This window comes from Cavia porcellus, unplaced genomic scaffold, assembly GCF_034190915.1.
Source record: "Cavia porcellus strain 051 isolate PalLab524CR breed Dunkin Hartley unplaced genomic scaffold, mCavPor4.1 scaffold_20, whole genome shotgun sequence".
Taxonomy (NCBI): Eukaryota; Metazoa; Chordata; class Mammalia; order Rodentia; family Caviidae; genus Cavia; species Cavia porcellus.
In genome coordinates, this window is record NW_026947503.1 from 16788119 (window position 1) to 16808245 (window position 20127).

Below are 20127 nucleotides of genomic sequence, written 5' to 3' on the forward strand. Positions count from 1 at the left end.
TGCCAAAAGATGATTTTGTAGAATGAACACCATGGGAGAATATGAGCAGGAGTAGGACAGGGCAGGCTCTGCTTTGTTAGGCTCCCAAAGGCTTAAAGTCTACATTAAGATGGGGTAGGCAGCCCATAGACTTTATGGTAGACACATTCCACGGTGGCCCAACCAATGCCCCCCTCCCATGGAGACAGGCCACTAATGGGGTTCACGGGGCAACTGAATGTGCCTTCCTGCTGCCTTAAAATGAAATTTCAGCAGCCTAGAGGTCATCCACTGATTCCTATAACTCCGTGACTGTCTTATGGCTGTAATGGGTTGAGATTTATTTGGGAAAGTTTCAACTCCCATGGACAAACTGTTTTAACTTTACAAAGATCAGAAGAAAAAGTCAGAACATTTACTATCCTCTAAAGAGAATAATATCACCTCTTCTGGAGCTAGAGCCAGGGCAAAGCCAATTTTGCAATAATTCATCCCTTGCAAGGCACAGATTGAGATTCAAAAGCACTTGGAAAGGCTTCTAGATTACGAGATCCTCCTAATTTGCCAATCATTTTGGAACACATCTCTCCTACTTGTGCTAAAACGGAGTGCAGCTGACTACTGGCCAGTTGAACATTTGTGAGCAGTAAACACGGCCATCTTTACCTTACACCTAGTTGTACTCATACTTTTGGGGCTCATCACTGAAACAACTTTCTTTACATGTCTAGACTTTGATAATGTCCAGTTCTTTAAATGTTTAGACTTCAAAGATATCCTTTTCTGCATCTGTCTGGCCCCACAGAGCAGCATAGAAGAGGCATGATTATTCCTCATTCTCCTGTGAGATATTGTCTATAAGATCTCAAGAATGAAGGGCCAAATTTTCCAGGAGAAATGTAGGTACCTCAGTTTCCACTTGTCACAGGTACAATTCTATCTTGGGTCAGAGAGAAAACAAGCAGTTTGTTCTATCCCAGTTCTAAGGACCTGATGCCAAGTCCAATAGTTTCTTGGGGTCACAGGTTTCTGCAGGCTCTGAGTACCTAATTTCTTTGTCTGAGTGAAACCCCATTATAAGGCCATAAGGTAAGGGAAACATGAACCTCTGTTATGAGAAATGAAACAGCAAAAAATGTGAAGACTTCAAATAGGCCTTGGCAATGCTGAGGGCCTGGGACTTCTAGACATGACTAAAGCCTTTGAGACCTGACATTTTGAGGGACAATTGATTTCCTGTCTGTCTCTGACTAATGTTATTAAATAAACCTGCTTCCAAATCCTTGTGTCATTTTGGGGTTTCTATTGCTGCTGCATCTGGTATGCCAGCCTGGAAGACTGACTGTGCTGTCTGCTGTAGTCACCGCTCATGGCCCTTGTGGACAGAGCTAGGACCCTCCAGGTGCTGGCAGGAAGACACACCCTCAAGATTTCTTGAGTCCCTCAGAGGTCTGGAGGAGAATTCCTACCTCCCCACTCGATCAGCTCACATCAGGCCACAAAGGGAGAAGGATGCAGTCTGTCTGCCTGCCTGCTTGCATACTGCAAGAACCAATCAAAATCAGCCAACTACGCTACCTCTGTACACCATCAGTTTGAAATCTCATGAAAACCTCCCTCCCAGGACCTTTGAAGCCTGACATTTGAGGTACTACTGATCCTGTGTCTGTGTCTTTCCAATGCTAAATAAACCTGCCTCCAAATCCTAGGTACAGTTTTGGTGTTTCCACTGCTCCTGCATTTTTTTGCAGTCATGAGACAAAAGTTACTTAAACAGTGAGTAAAAGAATGTAATATCCAACACCTGACGTTACTCTGGAGGGGGCCACTGACTGTTATCCTATCAGCTCTCACCACAGTAAAAGTAGATGGGATGGTCCTCTGGATTCACTACAGCAGAGTAAAGCCAGCATCTCAAGAGAGGAAGGGTGTTCTTGGCTTTTTAGTACGTTTTAATCTAATGATCCAGAAGATGCAGATCACAACACTGGGAGCATCACTGAAAGAAAACAGTTCTACTCTAGACACATGCATGGGAAAAGCCTAAGGGCACTACTGAGTGGTGATATGCATAGACTGCATCATTTTTATGATTAGTTGTAGTGTAATAAGAGACACTCCTTGCTCTTAACTGTATTTGGAGCTCTAACCCTGCTTTTTGTCATAGCTCTTGCTGAGACTTCTCCAGCCAACTGTAAGTATTTTGAGAGGTGCCTTTAGGCCCTACCGTCCTCTTGTGGTTGGGGTGTTTTGTTGGTGCTGGCTGCTTTTACTAGGTGTCCCTTTTAGTGAATGTGAGTACCCATCATGTGATGTATGTATTCTCCTAACCAGGTCAGGCCACAGTTAGACTTTATCACGCCCATTTTTCATTCCTATGGAGGATCCAAGGAGCTTGCACAAAAACAAGACCAGCCTCTTCTATCTGCCACCATGGAAGTCAGTATATGTGTTTTGACCTGAAGTACCCCCCTACTGAGGGATCATTCTAAGCCCAAAATTCCCAAGGCAAAGGATCATTAATTTAAAACCCTACATTACAAATCCACACCTGCCAGTATTGGCATTTTTATTGTTATGGCTCCCATTAGTAAAAACCCTTGATAGTCCTAAAATGTGGAGGATTATCATGGCAATAAGAGCACAAGCTTAATGATATGCATATATATGAGAAGCCCTCACCTCTATCTAACTGCTACAGTGACTTCAGGGCTTTTTACTTTTATTATAACTTTGTGTATTGGCTACTTGGAAGGGAAGAATTAAGTGATACTAATCCAGAAGGAGACTGCAACTGTTAACTGTGAATGGGAAACTTGTAACCCAATTAACTTTGCTATCTTTAGTGCAGAAGATCTAAAATAGTAAAATGGCCTCGAACTGATGTGTGATTGATAAACCAGGGACTGTTCCACATTTCAAGGAGGTCATTATCATCCAAGTGGTCACAGCCTACCAGAATTTTCACTCATTTTATGAGAATATAAAAACTAACTCTCCTCCCAGCTACAACCAAAAATTTAATTTTATCACATTCGGAAACGGTAGCCTAGTCTCAGAAAGTCTCTTCTTGCTACGCAAGTGGGGAAACAAGCATGGGTGATCAATGCCCACAGAAAGCTAGAGAGCTAGATCTCCTTGGACAATACACTGGCACGGTGTACCTCCCCTCCAGCTCTACCTCAGGTGCTCGGCTCCTCAATATCTCAATAATCAGAAGAAATATTCTCAAATGTTGGGGAGAAGTGATCAACAGCTCTATGGGGAACCTAATATGTCTGGGTCAAAGGTTCTATAACCAAACCTAGAAGACCCAATGATGAGTGTCTACTGAATTCTTTGAATCAGACCCTCACCCCTTGTCCAAACTTTTTCACCGAAGGTGCCTAGGATGGCGTCTATGCTGATGTCAAATGGAGATGTCGAATATGTGGAAGCACTAAGATTTGTGATATAATTTTAACCTTCCTCAACTTGTTAGATTTGTTTTGTGGCTTAACCTAAAATATTTCCTGGAGAATACTTGCTGTACACTTAAGTAAAATATGGATTCTAGTGCAATAGTATGATATACATGTGTATACATGTATACATATTGTTTATATCATACAACTATTGAGTGTAGACAAATGATAGGCAGATGGAGAGATAACCAGATAAACAGATATTCACCTCAGAGTTGTGAAGTGATGTAGCTGGAATCCTTCACTTTGACTGTCTTGCTGACATCATATCATAAATTATTTCTATAAATTTTACTTTTTATTGTAATTTTATAAGAATGTTTTAAAGTAATTAATCCTACTTATAATGAATAATAAATGATGGTACATTATTCAATGACAACTTGGTCACATATTAGAGAAGATGGATGTAGCACTTTTGTCAAGTACTGTATTTTCAGAAAAATGAATCATTTAAGTTTTAAAATGTACTAGAAAATTCAGTAGACCATCCCAATACTTGATGGGAAGGTATTGTCCATCTATTTGTGTATACACTAACAAAAATTTTAAAACTGTGAAAAACAATCCCATGATGTTTTCCTGATTTTATGGACATATCGTTTCATTGCCTGATTTTTAATAATTAGTAAGACTCAGTTGATCAATGGATTAGTCATTCTACTCTTAAACTGTGAGGCTGAACCTCATTGAGATTTTCTTCCTTCCTGGCTAGCTTATTTTTCCTAGGAACTTAAATAAATAAATACATCTAAATTATTTCAGTGAATAAATCCATTCAATGAATAAATGAATTTCTAATATAATACATTATTATAGTCTAAAGGAAATTGAGTGCTCACTGTACATTGACTGAATGATGATATTTTCGGGACAAACATAAGTTTGTAGATGTTGCATCTACAGCCAAACTCAACCTTTCTCATAGTTTGAGGTCACATTTTTCCATGGTTATCAACTTGTCACAGCCTAGGGAGCTAGATTGCTCAGATAATTCCTAAAAATCTCTAGCATTTTGCATCTTGCCTTTACTAGTCATTGCATATCAGAAGCCCCAGGGAAGATATTCCATCAGGTGGGAACGTTTTCTGTACTTTATCCAGGTCCTGAAATCACTGATAGCTGAGTTGATAACAAGACATTTCATCTTGATCACCACAGGTGGACTGGAAATTTTTTTGAATACATTATTCCAACTTTCCAAGGTGTGTAAGATTCCCTTTACTGCAGAAAAACCCTTTCTTGTAAATAATGCATATGACAATATATAATTTTTCTATCATGTTATACGATTAACATTGAATTTGAAAGACCTGCTTAACTTGGAATCTTGATTTTTTTAGTTTTATGAAACTGGACTACTTTTCAAAATGGCTAAGTTAATCCTGCTATGATACAAAGTCCTTTTAGAGTAAGGAACCATATAAGTTTGTGATATTATCTTAATGTTGACATGGTCAGATTTTAAAGAATATTCTATGTCACATAAAAATGAGTACTGATAAGTACCAATTGTTTTTCCATAGTTACAAAACCTGCAACTAATGTAGTAAAAATTGCTAAGTTATGCTGTGCCATGTATGTAGCAATTATCATGAAAGAAAGCATTTGATTATGTTCATTCAATATTCATTTATAGGTTTTTAAACATTTCACAATTTATTACCTACTAACATTTCATTCTGTGGACAGAATACATTATATTTTATTTTATGGCTGTACTAGAGTGCAGCAAGCAAAAATCAGCAAAATGTGCAAAGCAAAAATACTTGGAATGTTGACCGTAAAACATATAAAATCATCGGCTGTGAAATGTTAGACTTCTGCTTGCTTCCTTGTTATTTTTATTATTTTGTATATATGTCACTATGTCTTTTTTTTTTTTTTTGTCTTTTCGTTTATACTGGTACCAGGGATCGAAATCACGACTGCCTGCTTGCAAGGCAGGCACTTATGCCGCTGAGCTAAATCCCCAGCCCCTCACTATGTCTTAGAATGATATTCTTTCACTTAGAATTTCAGAAAGTATTTAAAAATAGTGATGTAAAGGAATGACCACACAGGTAATGTTAATATTTTCTTAGATTATTCCGTATGTATGAAACTTTTGTAGTGTTCTAATGTTCTTATTAGTTTATAAGATAGTTACATGTGGGAGAACTGTTCATATGTTTATAATTGTCTTGCTCATGTTAATAAATCACATTTTTATATTTAACAGATTATAATTCAAAAGTAGCTTAAGAAATTTTTTTGAAGTTGTCTATTAACTTGGTTAGAATTTGAATAATTTTCTTGTGACCCGACTGAATGCAAATTATACAAATTTTATTGAGTGTTAATTCTCCAAATTCTCAATTGCATTGTATATGTCTATCTACTGTGCAGGAATTTATAATCTACCTAAAATAAATAGCTATAAAAATAATGTCTGAACTCAGTTTTTATGTTCAGTTCTTCCTCCTCTTATAATCACTGAGAATAGCTCTATACATTTTATTTAATAAAATATATAATAAAGAAAAGACACCAAATGTGATCTGATATATTTCACTCAATAGCTTTGAGGATTGAAATAGATTGCTAATTGGAGTAACCTTTGCTTTTACTTAACCTCAATACCTTCACACAGTGTTCAGCATAAGTGAAGGAAAAGTACGTTAAAAATATTTAGGATAATTGCTGTGCCTAGTAAGTGTTCAAGTTCTTTATCACTATCATGATTGTCTTTCCTTTTCTTTATGTCCTCTCATGTATTAAAAAAGTCCTGATTATTGAGAAATTGTAAATGATAAGTGAAAAGTATGACGTGTTAGAAATACAGGGAATCCTGTTTTAAAAATAAGATTGTAAGTTTCCGTCTTTGATTTTTCTAGCTAGCAGCACCGGTTCTTTAATCCCTGTCTCTGTGCTTCACTGTCTTCATGTTGCCTTCTTCAGCACACACCAGCGGGGCTGGATTAAACCCGTCCTAAGACCTGCTGCTAACGTGATTATATCTCCAAAGACTGTCTTTCTAAACAAGGATAAATTTACTGATAACCAGGATTAAGATTACAAGATACTTTTAAGAGTGGAAAATTCAGCCCATATCAGAATTAAGTCTGATTATAAATTTAATATAATGTTTAATGGTTTTACACTGAATAAATACATTTCTACCTTTAAACATTGGTTTTTGAGATTACGGACTGCTTTTGATATTAGAATCAATTTTTTAAGATATTAGAATCTTCAGCAGAAGACTTTATCTTTTTTAGCCTAAATCCTACAGTGCTGCACACGTTAAATATTTTTATGTTTAATCAGAGCAAAGGTTAGGGCTGAGAGAAAGTCTGGTTCCTGCGCTTCAGATTCAACATGCGGTTTGATGCCATCGTGAGAAACACCTTAGGACTAGCTATGTTGTTCTGTAACGTGCCTGGGAAATGTAGCTTACTTACATCTACTTTTACCTGCAATTATGGAGATAACAGTCCCTATTGTTCCCAGTCTATATAATTGTTCACTTTCATATCGCCCATAAAACATACCCGGGTATATCAGTGATACTGTGTGTCACTTAGAGTTGAATCTTGACACCTGAAACCACGAGCCCATTCTGAGTCTTCTTTTAATTAACCCAAATTTTTGAGCTATTAAAATTTCTATTATAAATTACTGCTTGGAAACATTGTTACTTAAGGAAAAACATATCAACCTTGAGACTATGTTCTATGCAGTAGTTATGGTCAGACAAAAATTAATAAGGAAGCAAACATGTAATCTGTTAATACTTTCAGAACCTATTCAATCAAGTTTTCATGTCATATGTCAAGTATAGTGACTAAAATTTATGGAGAAGAGATGCTCATCTTCTTTTTACTCCTTGAAAAGAATCTGCTCCTGTTCTCAGCCTTGACAATCCTGTTTATGCTGTGTGAATCCTTTCCCTCTTAAGTATAATCCAGAAAATGAATTTAGCCTAGTAAATGAATTTTCAGAAGTTAAACTCTCCCACCCCTTAGAAATCTGAGCTAATGTTGAGAATAGAACAGTTCTTACCAAAGGAGAGTAGCAGGGAGAGAAAATGGATCAATAATTAAAATATCGCACTTAGATAGAAAGAATAAACCCTGTTGGAATAGGGCAAAGAAGGGTTAATGTAATTAGCAAGAAAAGATTTTGAATATACTCAAAATAATGGGATGATTCAAGTTTAAGTGCTTTGAATGTTAATTATACTAAACTGACCATTACCTACAATATACATGAACCAAAATATCACATTATCTTTTTTTATTATGTACAAATTTTATTATATATAAATAAAAATTAGATAAAAACAGAACATATAAATAAACTTTGGAAAGTATAATAGCCAATGAGTTACATTTGTAGTTTTCTTACATGAAGTTTTTACCAAGTTATCAGGACTTGTGTGCCTCTGTGAGAAGTCAGCATAGATGTGAAAATGACATGTGATTTAAAAAGAACTCACTTTTATAAGCTGATACAATAACTACATCTGTATCCACAAATCAGCATAGGTGCAGAAAATCAGCAGGTACTTTGGTTCCTATTTTGACTTGGTAGATAGATGATTCACTTACTTGGATTGCAAGTTTGCATGGGTGTGATTTTTCTAACAACTTTATAACTGCATTCATATATTGCAGGTCAACCTGGTAATCATTTCTAGTTCAAAGATCTTTGAGTAAATTTCTAATAGAATTTAAATTTCTAATAGAATTTAAATAAAAAGCTATAAATAACATTTCAAAATATTTGAAAATAATAAACACAACAAGAAAAGAAAATAGGTCTGGGGATTCAGTACAGTGGTTCAAGCACCTGCCTGGAAAGTGCAAGGTTGTGAGTTCAGTCCCCAAAACCAGTATATATATATATATATATATATATATATATATATATAGAGAGAGAGAGAGAGAGAGAGAGAGAGAGAGAGAGAGAGAGAGCTAACAATGAAAATAAGTTAAAATGATAAACTTCTTAGAATATGTCTTTTAAATCGAAAATTTTTTTCATTTAATTAGAGAGAGAAAACTGCAACGGTGTTCAAGACATGAAATATTGGAAGCTGGGGATTTAGCTGAGCGGCATAAGCCCCTGCCTTGCAAGTGTGTGGTCGTGAGTTCGATCCCTGGTACCGATAAAACGAAAAAGACTAAAAAAAAAAAAAAAAAAAAAAAAAAAAAAAAAAAAAAAAAAGATGTAAAACATCAATTAGGGGACCTGAGAGTATCAATTCATATGGAAATCTCCAAAGACTTTCTTTTCCCGCAAGATCAGTATTAATAATACATAATATATTAGCCTGGACTCCACTTTAGGAAAAACATTTTATAAAACATTGCATAATTCTAATTCTAGGGAATATATAAAATGCTTACTAAAGACTAAGTTAAATGAACTATTTCAATATCGTCTATAGGTTAAGTGTTTTAACATAAACTGGAGTTTGTTTTGGCACTCTAAAAAGACTATTACATTATGGCACAGCTCTTAAATATAAACAATGTAAATTCTTTTCTTTATAGTTTTCATGCTTGAGTGAACTATACTTTTTAAAGTATAGTTCTTTCTTTTTTTATTTTAGAAACAAAATAAAATAATAAAAACAATACAGAATCTATATAATAGGAAATTAACACTAGTTAATATATTGCATATTGTTATTTTGAATGTAGTTGTTCAGACAATAAGGTTTAGGCATAAAAATGATCAAATAATGAAAACCCAAAATGTTCTTTTTGATGAACTAACAGAGATTAATAGTATAGTTATGTGTCTTGTATATATTTATACTCCCATATCTAGAGAAAATATTCCTAAAATTCATTTGGAAAGAGAAAAGATCTAAAATAGCAAAGACAATCCTGGGAAACAAAGTCAAAGCAAAAGACATCACAGTCCCCTGACTTGAAATTGTATTACAAAGCTACTGGTATAAAATCAGCATGGTACTGGCAAAAAACAGACATGAGGATTAGGTGAACATTTAGGAGATGTAGACACAACTATAGAAACACTCAGCCATCCTATCTTCAACAACGGGGCCAAACAAGTTCAGTGGAAGGGTAGTCTCTTTAATAAATGGTGCTGGAATCAAATTGGCTTTCCACATACCAAAGGCTAGACCCATGTTTATCACCGTGTATTATACTAAACTAAAACTGGATCAAAGATCTAAATATAAAACATAAACGCTAGCTCTCCGGGAGGAGAAACTATGTAGAAATCTTGAAGACATGAGGGTAGTCAAATTGTTTATGAACAAAACACAAACTGCATGGAAAGTACCTCAAAGAATCAATACAGGTCAACCTTTAATATTCACAAAATGTTTTATGCTAAAGAAAAAGGTCAGCAGCCACATCATCTTAGGAGAAGGAAAAATATAGCTGATTAGATGGTTCAAAACTTACGTTTGGTCTAGAAATCAATGTACTGCCTATATTTAAGCTATGCAAAATGACAATTGAGAGACATATAGATAGAAAGCACTACTATCACAAAAAAACTAGCATACTCATTTCATTGTGTGTGTGTGTGTGTGTGTGTGTGTGTGTGTGTGTGTGTGTGTGCGTGCGTGCGTGTGTGCCACATAGGTAAAATCTGCTTGTTTAGATGAGTCCCCAGTACAGTGAGATTTCATTGTCTGTAGTCCCCATTGACCGTTAGCTTTCTAGATTGATCACAAATCTTGTTCCTTGTTTTCTGAATGGGCCTCCCTATTTCCAGACCCACTCAACACCTTCATTGACCACTGCTTTATTCTTTATTTTTGCATTTGAGACTTTATTTTTTTAGATTTGAGAAATGAGTGAGAACATGTATAAGTTTCCTTTCTGTCACTGGTTTATTTCATTTAGAAAAAAATGTTCTCCAGGATCACTTATATTTCAGAAGGCAAGATTCTTTTAGTGAAGCTGAAAGATCTTCCACAGTTTATATGTACCACTGTTAAGTGGTTCTTTAAAGAACATTTAGTTTGGGCTGTATATTTGGCTTAGCTGTATAAGCACCACTGTGAGGTAGTGAGCTCAATCCCTGGTACAAAACAGACAAACACAAACAAAACCTCTTAGTTTACATCTATAATGACTATTTAGAATAATTCTGCAATAAATGAAGGACAGTTAGTATCTCTACAAGTTTCGGATTTTCTTTCTTTTGACGTTTACCAGGTAGGATGCTTGGTAATGTGGTAGGTACATTGTAACTTCCTTAGGAGTCTCCTGAATTTTTTTTTTCCCTAATGACTGCACCAATTTATTTTCCCACCACAGTGAATGGGGGTCTCTAATCTCCACACTCTCATACTCTCATTGGTATTTGTTATTTCTTGGTTTTCTAAAAGCAGTACTCCTATCCACGTATGAGTTGATATTTCACAATTATTTTAACTTTTCTTTCTTCTTTCCTCTCTTTTTATTTATTTCTTTCTTTCTTTCTGTCTGTCTTTCTTTCTTTCTTTCTTTCTTTCTTTCTTTCTTTCAATCTTTCTTCCTTCCTTCCTTTGTTTCTTTCTCTTTCTTTCTTTTTTCTTCTTTCTTTCTTTCTTTCTTTCTTTCTTTCTTTCTTTCTTTCTCTCCTCTTTCTGTCTATTCGAAACCCGATATTGCTATGTAGTTCAAGCTGGTTTTTAACTCATTGGAAGCCCAGACTGGCCTCAACTTGCAAAAATTCTCCTGCCTCAGCTTTAGAGTGCTATTGAGTTGCATTTCTTTGATGATTGATGGTGAACACATTTACAAATGCCTATTATCACATTATCAAATGCCTAATACAAAATAAAGCAAAAATGTTTATTTATGTTATATGTCCATTTTAAATCAAGTTGTTTTTCCATTCTTGAGTTGTATGATTTTAAAAAAAAAAAAAACTTTGAATGTTAATCCCCTCATGATACAAAAAAAAATCAAATGATTTTTTATTTTTTTCTTATCCAATAGGTCACATTACATTTTGATTCTTTAGTATGCAGATGCTGTTTAGTTTGTGGTTCAATTTATCCATTTTTTGGTACTCAGATCTTGCTGTAGTATAAAAGAATTCACTGCCAAGCTCAGTGTCCAAAAGATTTTCCCCAGTGTTGTTGCTGTGATCCAAACATGCAACCTGATTTATGCATGGGAAATTTATTCCTCAAAGCAGCAGTATTGGTAGAGGTGGCCTTTCAGGAAGCAATCAGATCAAGTGGAATGCATCCTTATGAATGTATTTATGCCACCATCCTGAGGATTTAAAGGGATGAGTTTAGTGTCTCAACTGCCTCTCTTTCACTGAGTGAAGACACGGGAAGAAGGACCTCAGTAGTTATCAGTACCTTTATGCTGGATTTCCCAGACTCCAGCACTTTGAGAAAATAACTATTTTTAATATATTAGTCAGTCTCAGATGTTGTGCTACAGCAGCATAAAAAGACTTAAAGAGATCTCTTGGAGTCTGATGCTTCAGGTCCATATATTCACATAGAACCAAAATATATTTCAAATAGCGAATTCTGAGAAAAAAAAATTGGATCACAAAACACAAAATTGGATCATTTCCAAGTAAATTTCACATGTATAGTAATCAAACCAGGATGGTATTAGTATGAAAATTGGAATGCAAGAGTTGTTATTGAAAAATACAATATATATATATATATATATATATATATATATATATATATATATAGTTAAGTAGTGCAGTGAAAGATCATTAACTTCCCACAAAATATTCCCCATTTTCTTTGAAAGAACTTATACCATCAGTTCTCTATTTTCTCTAACAGGTCTAGAAGTCCTTTGTTGTGTGTCTAGATGCATTTTTGTGGGAACTTGATACACGGGTAACATTCAAATCTTCACCTTTCATAGTCATTTTGCTTTTGAGGAAGAGCCAGAAACTGAGTGGCATCCGCTCTGGTGAAGGGTGTATTATGACACACCACAAGGTTTCTACAGCCTGCCTTTCCTTGAATGGCTGTTGGCAGCAGCAGTCACTCTATATTTGATCACGTCTCATAAAAGCACTTATGAAAAACAAAAACAAAAACAAAAACAAAACAAAACAAAAAAAAAACTTCCGAACTGTTTCAGAGAATTTCAAGAACAAAATGAAGTTTTTGAAGTGAAGGGGGGAATATTTTGAGGAGAATTAAAGTCAGTATGTTTTCAATGTAATACTTTTTAAAGTATTTAACCTCACTGTATTTTTTCTCAAGTGTTATAAAACAGTGCAATAGAACAAAGAACCCCCAAATAAATCCAAATACACAATCAACTAATTTTCAATGAGTACATCAACTGCATGAAATGGAGAAAAATTCCTCTTTTCAATAAATGACAAAGTGAAAAATAAATGAAATTAACAATGTATTTTATAATATGCATAAGAATCACTCATATAAGATGAAAGATTGAAACACAAGATTTGGAACCCTAAAACTCATGGAAAGAAAATTTAACCTTACTTAAAGAAGCATAGTATAGGAAGGTGCTTGGTTTATTTTTGGAATTCCAAAAGACAGAACTGCTTTCAAATGACAAAATGCCAGGGAGATCATTGCTGGGAAAGTACAATGAATTTTTCTTTTCTTAGAGTTACACCATGTACGTGTATGTGTATGTGTCAATGTGAACTTCTCATGACTGAGGTTACTCTGTAGAAAATGAATGGGTATTTTCAGTGCTATTTCTAGATGTCTTACTAATAAGATGCTAATAACACCCAAAGCAAAATAAGTCTTGCTATATTTATCACACACTTTAGCCTTAAGTGCACCTCTCTGTAAAACAATAACATTGGTATGGGCATTTCTGTCTTATTTCATCCAAGTGGATCAGCATAAATAGTATTATATTTTTTTAAGGTCAAGCTCTCCACATGCTTTGGAAAAACAAGCCTGTTATCAAGTTTTACATTTGATGCATACCGATTTTCTTAAAGTATTTAAATTTTTTCAGGTTGATTCAAATTATCCCAGGGTGGCAGAATGCTGACTGAATAACCCCAACAAGGGGACAGAGGTAAGACAATCAAAATGTTTCCCAAGGAGCAATTTGAAAAAAAATATGAATACTGTGATTGCCTACTTCACGTTAGGTTTTCTTTGAAAGACAGATTTTACCATTCAAAATGGTTGAAAATGATTAAAGGATTTGACTAACCCTAATTGTCTAATTTTAAGCATTATTCAATGTTTCTTTTGTTAATATTTTTATTGCAATCTCTCTTTATTAATGATTGAAATGAAACAAGGCAAAGCCATAATTCGGCAAACACCTCACTTTTTCTCCAGGACCACAGTCAGAAAATATGATGGCTAACAGTCAGGGCTGACAGGTGGCACCATTCCCAGGTGTTTCAACTGACCAGAGTTGCTTCATCCACTCTTCCATCCTTTTCCTTTGGCAACTACTCCTTGTTTAATATAAGTGTACAAAATATGGTTCCCTCCTTTCTGTTTAAAACAAAATGAAAAAAGAAGACAACTCAGTAGGGTCATCCCATATTGACAATTCATTTTTTTTTCTCTGCTCATTTCTCTTTCATATTGTTGTAGTATAGATTGTTCCTAAAAGCTCCCTACAATTAATTTACTTTATGCAAAACTTCTTCATTTTGGTAATAGGAAGCAGTTTCTAAAGTGGGATTTTTGCAGTGGATTGCCTGCTGATGAGTTGGCAATGAGGCCACCATTTCTGTGGCGGGTGGACCCTGGATGATGTTAGCCAAACATTTCTACTCAGATGGCTCTTTCTGTAGCTCATCAGCACTCTAGAGGAAGACATAAAAATTTGAGGGTAAATTAGTGATTGATTTAACAGGACAGTAACTGGGTCTCCTAAGGGTACAGAAAACAATTCTTGTCTACAGCCAGGATCAGAAAAATGGTGAGGGTTCAGAAATGCTTGGAGCCACAACTTTCACAAGTTATCTAAACTAAATGTGAAGGAGTTGAAGGAACTTCCCTCTGCATCGGAACATTTTGGTTGAGATTCTAAGAAGATCTCTAAGCTCCTTATTTACCTGAGTATCCCTGGTCTATGGGACTGGTCCACATCTCTTTGTAAACTGTGATTCTATCTTTTGAAGATTATACAAAGATTCCATCCTGAAGCAGCAGCACTGGGGAACTGTGTTTTATACTGGGGATCATGCTGTGTTCTGTACCTAAAACCAACTATATTCTCAACTGCCAAGTCAAAAGCTAGGATCAAGTCACAATGTAGGTCTGGGGCTATAGCTTAGGGGCATAAGCGTGAGGTCATGAGATTGATCCTTGGTACCAAAAAAAAAAAAAAAAAAAAGTCACAATGTAAATTGAGTCAAAAAAAAAAGGAACAATCATGGAAGTGAACTAGCAGATATTTAAAGAGGATTGTAGTGCAAACGTACTGGTAGGCACTTAATGAATGAGTATGATCCATGTCGTGAAAAATATATGTATAAGGGTCTATTAAATGGAAGCAGTCTGGCAGAGTAAGTGTAGTGTTTTGGAAAGAATCCTGGGAGTTTATGGTAAGCATTCGAAGTACAGTTCTTAGAGCAGTACAGTAACAAGAGGCTCATATTAAGCAAGGTAGAAAAACTTTTAAGTACCATTTTAGAGAATGAAATAGCTTTAAAGCTTCAAAGAAATGGATAAAGGAATTAGAAATGCAATCAATGGAGAAATTTTCACATGTAGTTGGACTTTTGTGTCAGAGATCATGGCAAAAGATCTTTGTACAGAAATAGATGCTCAGTTAGAAAAGGAAATACAGATTCCAGAAAAACTTTAGGATGTAGTGTTTATTCATAAAAAGAATAATGAACATAAATGCAAGGAGTTTGAGGGGAAGCCAGAACTTCACAGAAAAATAATATACAACTGCTAAATTGAATATGGCATCCAAAAGTACAGGGTAGCACAGGTAATAATATGGCTTTAATAAGTCTCTCTGATCTTGAGACAGTCAAACTCCCTAAATGAATCCTATACATCATGTTAGGCATTGGTTAGGGTTCTCTAGAGGAAGACTATCAACATCAAAAACTATAAAGTTAACAAAAAGATACATAAGCAGGCTTCCACACTCAGAGTTAGAATAATCCACAATGCACATGTCACTCTGGAGAGAAAGAAGATCCTTCACAGTTTAAGAAACTAGAAGCCACAGTGGGAAACGGACGCAGCACCAGGACTGGAATCTCCTTGAAGCACCACTGGTGTGAATACAAGACAAAAAGCCAAAGAAACTGGAGTCTGATGGCCACATGTGACAGCAGGAGTAACAGATGCACTAGGTCACACAGAATGCAGCTTTTAAAATGCAGCCTGACTTCTTCCATTTTCCTTTTTTATTTGCATTCTGCTGAGAGCATATTGGATGCTGTCCCCTACTTAGGGAGGGTCTTCCCTTTTCTTTTTGCTGGCCACGTGACAGTCATCTCTGGAAATGCTCCACATACAGACCTAGGAGCTTGCTAAGTATTCCTTAATCCAGTAAATCCAACAACCATGATAAAAGATCCCGGTCAATTAGATAATTTATTACAAGTGAAAATACAGCGAATTATATATTTTTCTAGTTTAATATTTCTCTGATGTTAATATATGAGTCATATTAGCACCTTGTTAACACAAAGTGTCTATTGATGAGTTTATGTATTTTCAGCAACCTTTTAGGGGACAATAATACTTTGTTACAATATGTAATATTGTTCAAATAGAAATTTCTTAGGAACAAATTCTTCTCCATATTTTTTTTTTTAAAACTGGGGATCAAACTCATGACCTTGCACATGTCAGTCAGGCACTTACGCTGCTGAGCTAAATCTCCAGCCACTCAAATTCTTGATTTGTGATTAAGACCCATAGAAACTCATATCTTGTTGGACTTCCTAATGCTATGTTTTAAAATGACATAAATCTAATATATATTACCCTTCTTCACATACATACTCGATATTGAATTTTACAGAATGTAATTTTTTGATCATAGCCCCTTTTACATTGATTTGTGAAGATGTCAAATAATTGATATCCTAGAATTTTTAAATTAGGATACACCTAAATCATACCATAAGATGGCCACAGTATTATAACACACACTAATGTATCCAGTGCATTACTAACGGTGCCCAACTGTCAGAGTTAGTTTCTCCAGAGAAAGAAGTCATTCAATGTCTAATATAAATCACAGGAGAAGACTGGAAATTCCTGAAAAGAAGAGAATAAACTTTCAGGATCTTAAAGTTAGTTAAGTTGTACCACATTGAGCCTTAAAACTTTTGGCCAATATAACATGATAAACTATTTGTGCTCTTCCATTTAATACTCTGTAAGGAGAGTGAGAGATAACATCCAAGGTATCTGGCTTTAAAAATTATGTTATTAGGCCCTAGAATAGCATGGCCCAGAAAAGGAGTGTAGCTCTTGCTCTTCCCTTCCTCCACCTACCTGGGACAGTGCAGTCTACTAGAGGAATGTGAGATGGGCCGCTCCCTTCCTCTGTAGAAGAGTCTGAGAAAGGCTGTTACCTTTTTCCACTAATCCAGGATGGTTGTGGCTGGCAGAGTATGAGTTTGGCTCTTCTCTTCCTCCACTGACCTGGCATGGTGCAGCTGGGCAACGAAACCTGAGATCCACCCACACTCCCTCCACTGCTGGAGACTGTGGAATATCAGTGACAAAGCAGAACCATGGCTAAGATGCACACAATGGACAAGTGGAACTAGAGGCATGGAAATATCTCATGACGTAGCAATATGAACCAACAACTGATCTCTATTTCTTTTTATTCTTCTCATAGTTTTCATCTATTTTACCAACTATCTTGCTTGACTTTATGATACTTGCATGTAAGTAAACATTGGTACCTTTCTTCCTGGTTCACTTCAAAACTCCTGGGCCTTCTCTCTTAATCCTTTCCTCCTGTGTGCTACAGTTATGAAAACCTGGATGACCATCCTGTTGGAACCTTGCTGCTACCATGTTTAATCACATTTCCATCCTACCCTCTATCCTATTGAACTCCTCTCTCCACAACAAGCAAAATCATTCTACTAAGTGTAAAATAATTGCATACATGTTGGATAATTTTATATTTCTGTAGACTTTTCCATATGATTATAAATATCAGGCTAAGAGTTACCACAGTTTGTCAGTAGCCAGGCTATCCTTGAATCTATTGTTATTGACAACTAAACATTTAACTAGGATGTCAAAGACATTATTACCAGCTTTTTCTCACTATTCGACAACATTGAGATTGTGAGGGATCATAGTCACCAACATAGTGTAGTACCAAACTAAGTTAAACAGAGAGCAATTCTTTAGTCTTAATATATTGGGAAGATAGGTTCTTGGGATAGACATAAAGATCAAGAATCACCTATATCATAAAGACAACTGGAGGAACAGATACCTCCTAAGAAAGCCTCAATACCAGTTGTAAGGCTATCTAACACAGGAAATTTAAAGTATCAACATAGAAAACAAAATAATAGAAAATTACAAGACAAAGAAGCAAAATGTAATCTCAGCACGAGTTCAGAGCACAAAGAGATAGAGGGAATTTGAAGCCAACAAATGGAATTCTCTGAAATGATAGCAGTAGAAGTGAAAAAACAAGTAACAGTTCATAAAAAAAACAATCTTTAAGGTGCAAAGGAATTGACTATCAAAATGAAAAGTATTAAATCCAACACAAAATAACAAATAGAGGAGTTCAAAAGAAGGTGGAAATCAAGAATGACAAATATAGATAAGAAATGGAATCAATGAAACTGATCAAACACAGAAATACAAATAGTTAAAATGAAATGAAAGCATACTGAATGAAGGAAAGCATAGAACACCATAGATAGAAGAGAGGAGTGAATCTAGCAACTAGGAAAACACAGATACCTTAAAACTCCTGAGACCATGAAAAATGAATCCAACAGCTGCAGTGTTGGGAGCCGCGGCCGACACCGGTCGCTTTACTTGGCGGACGTGAGGCCTGTAGAAAAGAGCAAAGCCTGAGCTAAGTTACCCCTCCCATCGAGTGAGCCAAGTTGGCGCCTGCTTCCTGCCCCCTGATTGCCCTGGCGACTTAAACAACCCGCTCTGTAAGATAGTCTGCCTAGCAACAACTGATGTTAGCCAGTCAGCCCGCATCGCGCGCTTTGAACTGATTGGCCACTGTTACCCTATAAAAGTGAATGCCTCTCCCGCCACGAGAGAGAAGCACAGAGAGAGATAGAGAAAGTCCACTGGCGAGAAAGGGCTGGTGGCAGAGCGGAGGCCTCGCGGGGCCCACGCGGAGACAAATAAAGGCAAGATTGCACACCGTCAGAATCTGTCGCGTGTTCTTCCTGCAGGCCGGGAGCGACACTGACACTGCAGGATGCAGCAAAGAAGAACAACATAAGATTGAAATCAGTGAGAAAGTTGGAAACGGTGCTGTTGTAGTCCGGGGTTATACACAGAGAACAATTCAGATCAGGACATGGAGTTTATAATATTTTTATAATGGTCACTGGAAGTTAACACAGGAGAATGCAGGAAATCCATCCGCAACACCAACGACATAGATTATTTAGTCAAGAGTTTACACCCCATGGCAATGTCCCACATGAGTCCAGATAAAAACCCAGAGCTCAGGACAATGCCTCCACGAGTCCAACTGGAAGTCCAGAGCCCACAAGAAGGAATCACGCCAGTCTCTTTTACGGATTCATGCCGGGAAGACCCAAGGGTCAGCGGTGGAAGCCAGAAAGTCCATGCCAGCAGGATGAAGGAGCTGTGCTAGTGGGATGAGGGTTCTACACTGGAGCTGAGAAGTCACACTCACAACAAAGAGCGGGGCTGTCCTGAAAGGAACCACAGCTGTCCTCAGCGACACGGAGGCCCCGTGCTCCTCTGACAACAAGCACAGTCGGGAACGTGCCAGGAAACAGCGTGAGGAGTTCACCCTGGAGACCAGGCAGCACATGTCTTCCCCTCCAGAGCCAGGAAGCAATGCTTGATGTGAAGACCCAAGCTTCTCCAGGAGAACCAACAGCTCAGACAGCAACTTGTAGGAGAACCAACAATGCCTCCATAACGCCTCAATCCCTCTCCACACAGCTCTTCTTCTCCACCTATTTATCCTGGCAACCCTCCTCAGGTGGAGCATCTTCTCTCAATGCATGCTGATGTAATCCAGCTGGCGTTAAGTTGACCACTAGTTATCAAACCATAACAGGTGCAAAAACCACAGAAAATCTTTTCACAGAAACAAAGACAGAAAACTTCCCAAACATGAATAAAAAACATGAAATATAAATAAATGATGCATATAGAACTCCAAATATCCATGACCAAAATAAATCTACACTAGGGCATAATCAAGATTTCAGAAATTCAGTGCAACAACAAATTAATGAAAGCAGCTAGAGAAAAGAAGCATCACCTATAAAGGAAAGCCAATCAAAGTCAGAGGAGACTTCCGAACACAAACTCTCAAATCAAGGAGAGTTTGGAGTGAGATGTTTCAAGCCTTTAAAAAAAAAAAAAAGCTTCAAGCCAAAGTGACAAATCCCACAAAACTATGTTTCAAAATTGACAGAGAAACAAGATACTTTCATGATAAAGAACAACTGAGGAAATATATGACCACCAAAGCAGCTCTCAGAACACTCTGAAATACCAAATAAAAAGAGACAATGAAGGCCACAAAGA

The 20127-nt window shown here is 36.4% G+C and overlaps 1 long non-coding RNA gene across 1 annotated transcript; it reads right to left on the bottom strand.

Annotated features, from left to right (window-relative positions):
• Nucleotides 1–15234: 15234 nt before the first annotated feature.
• Nucleotides 15235–19665, bottom strand: LOC134471866 (uncharacterized). The gene is made up of 4 exons (XR_010041575.1): nucleotides 18755–19665; nucleotides 18331–18424; nucleotides 16962–17094; nucleotides 15235–16641 (listed from the first exon to the last, which is right to left on the bottom strand). It is a non-coding gene; the product is annotated as an uncharacterized LOC134471866 (long non-coding RNA).
• Between the last annotated feature and the right edge of the window lie 462 nt (nucleotides 19666–20127).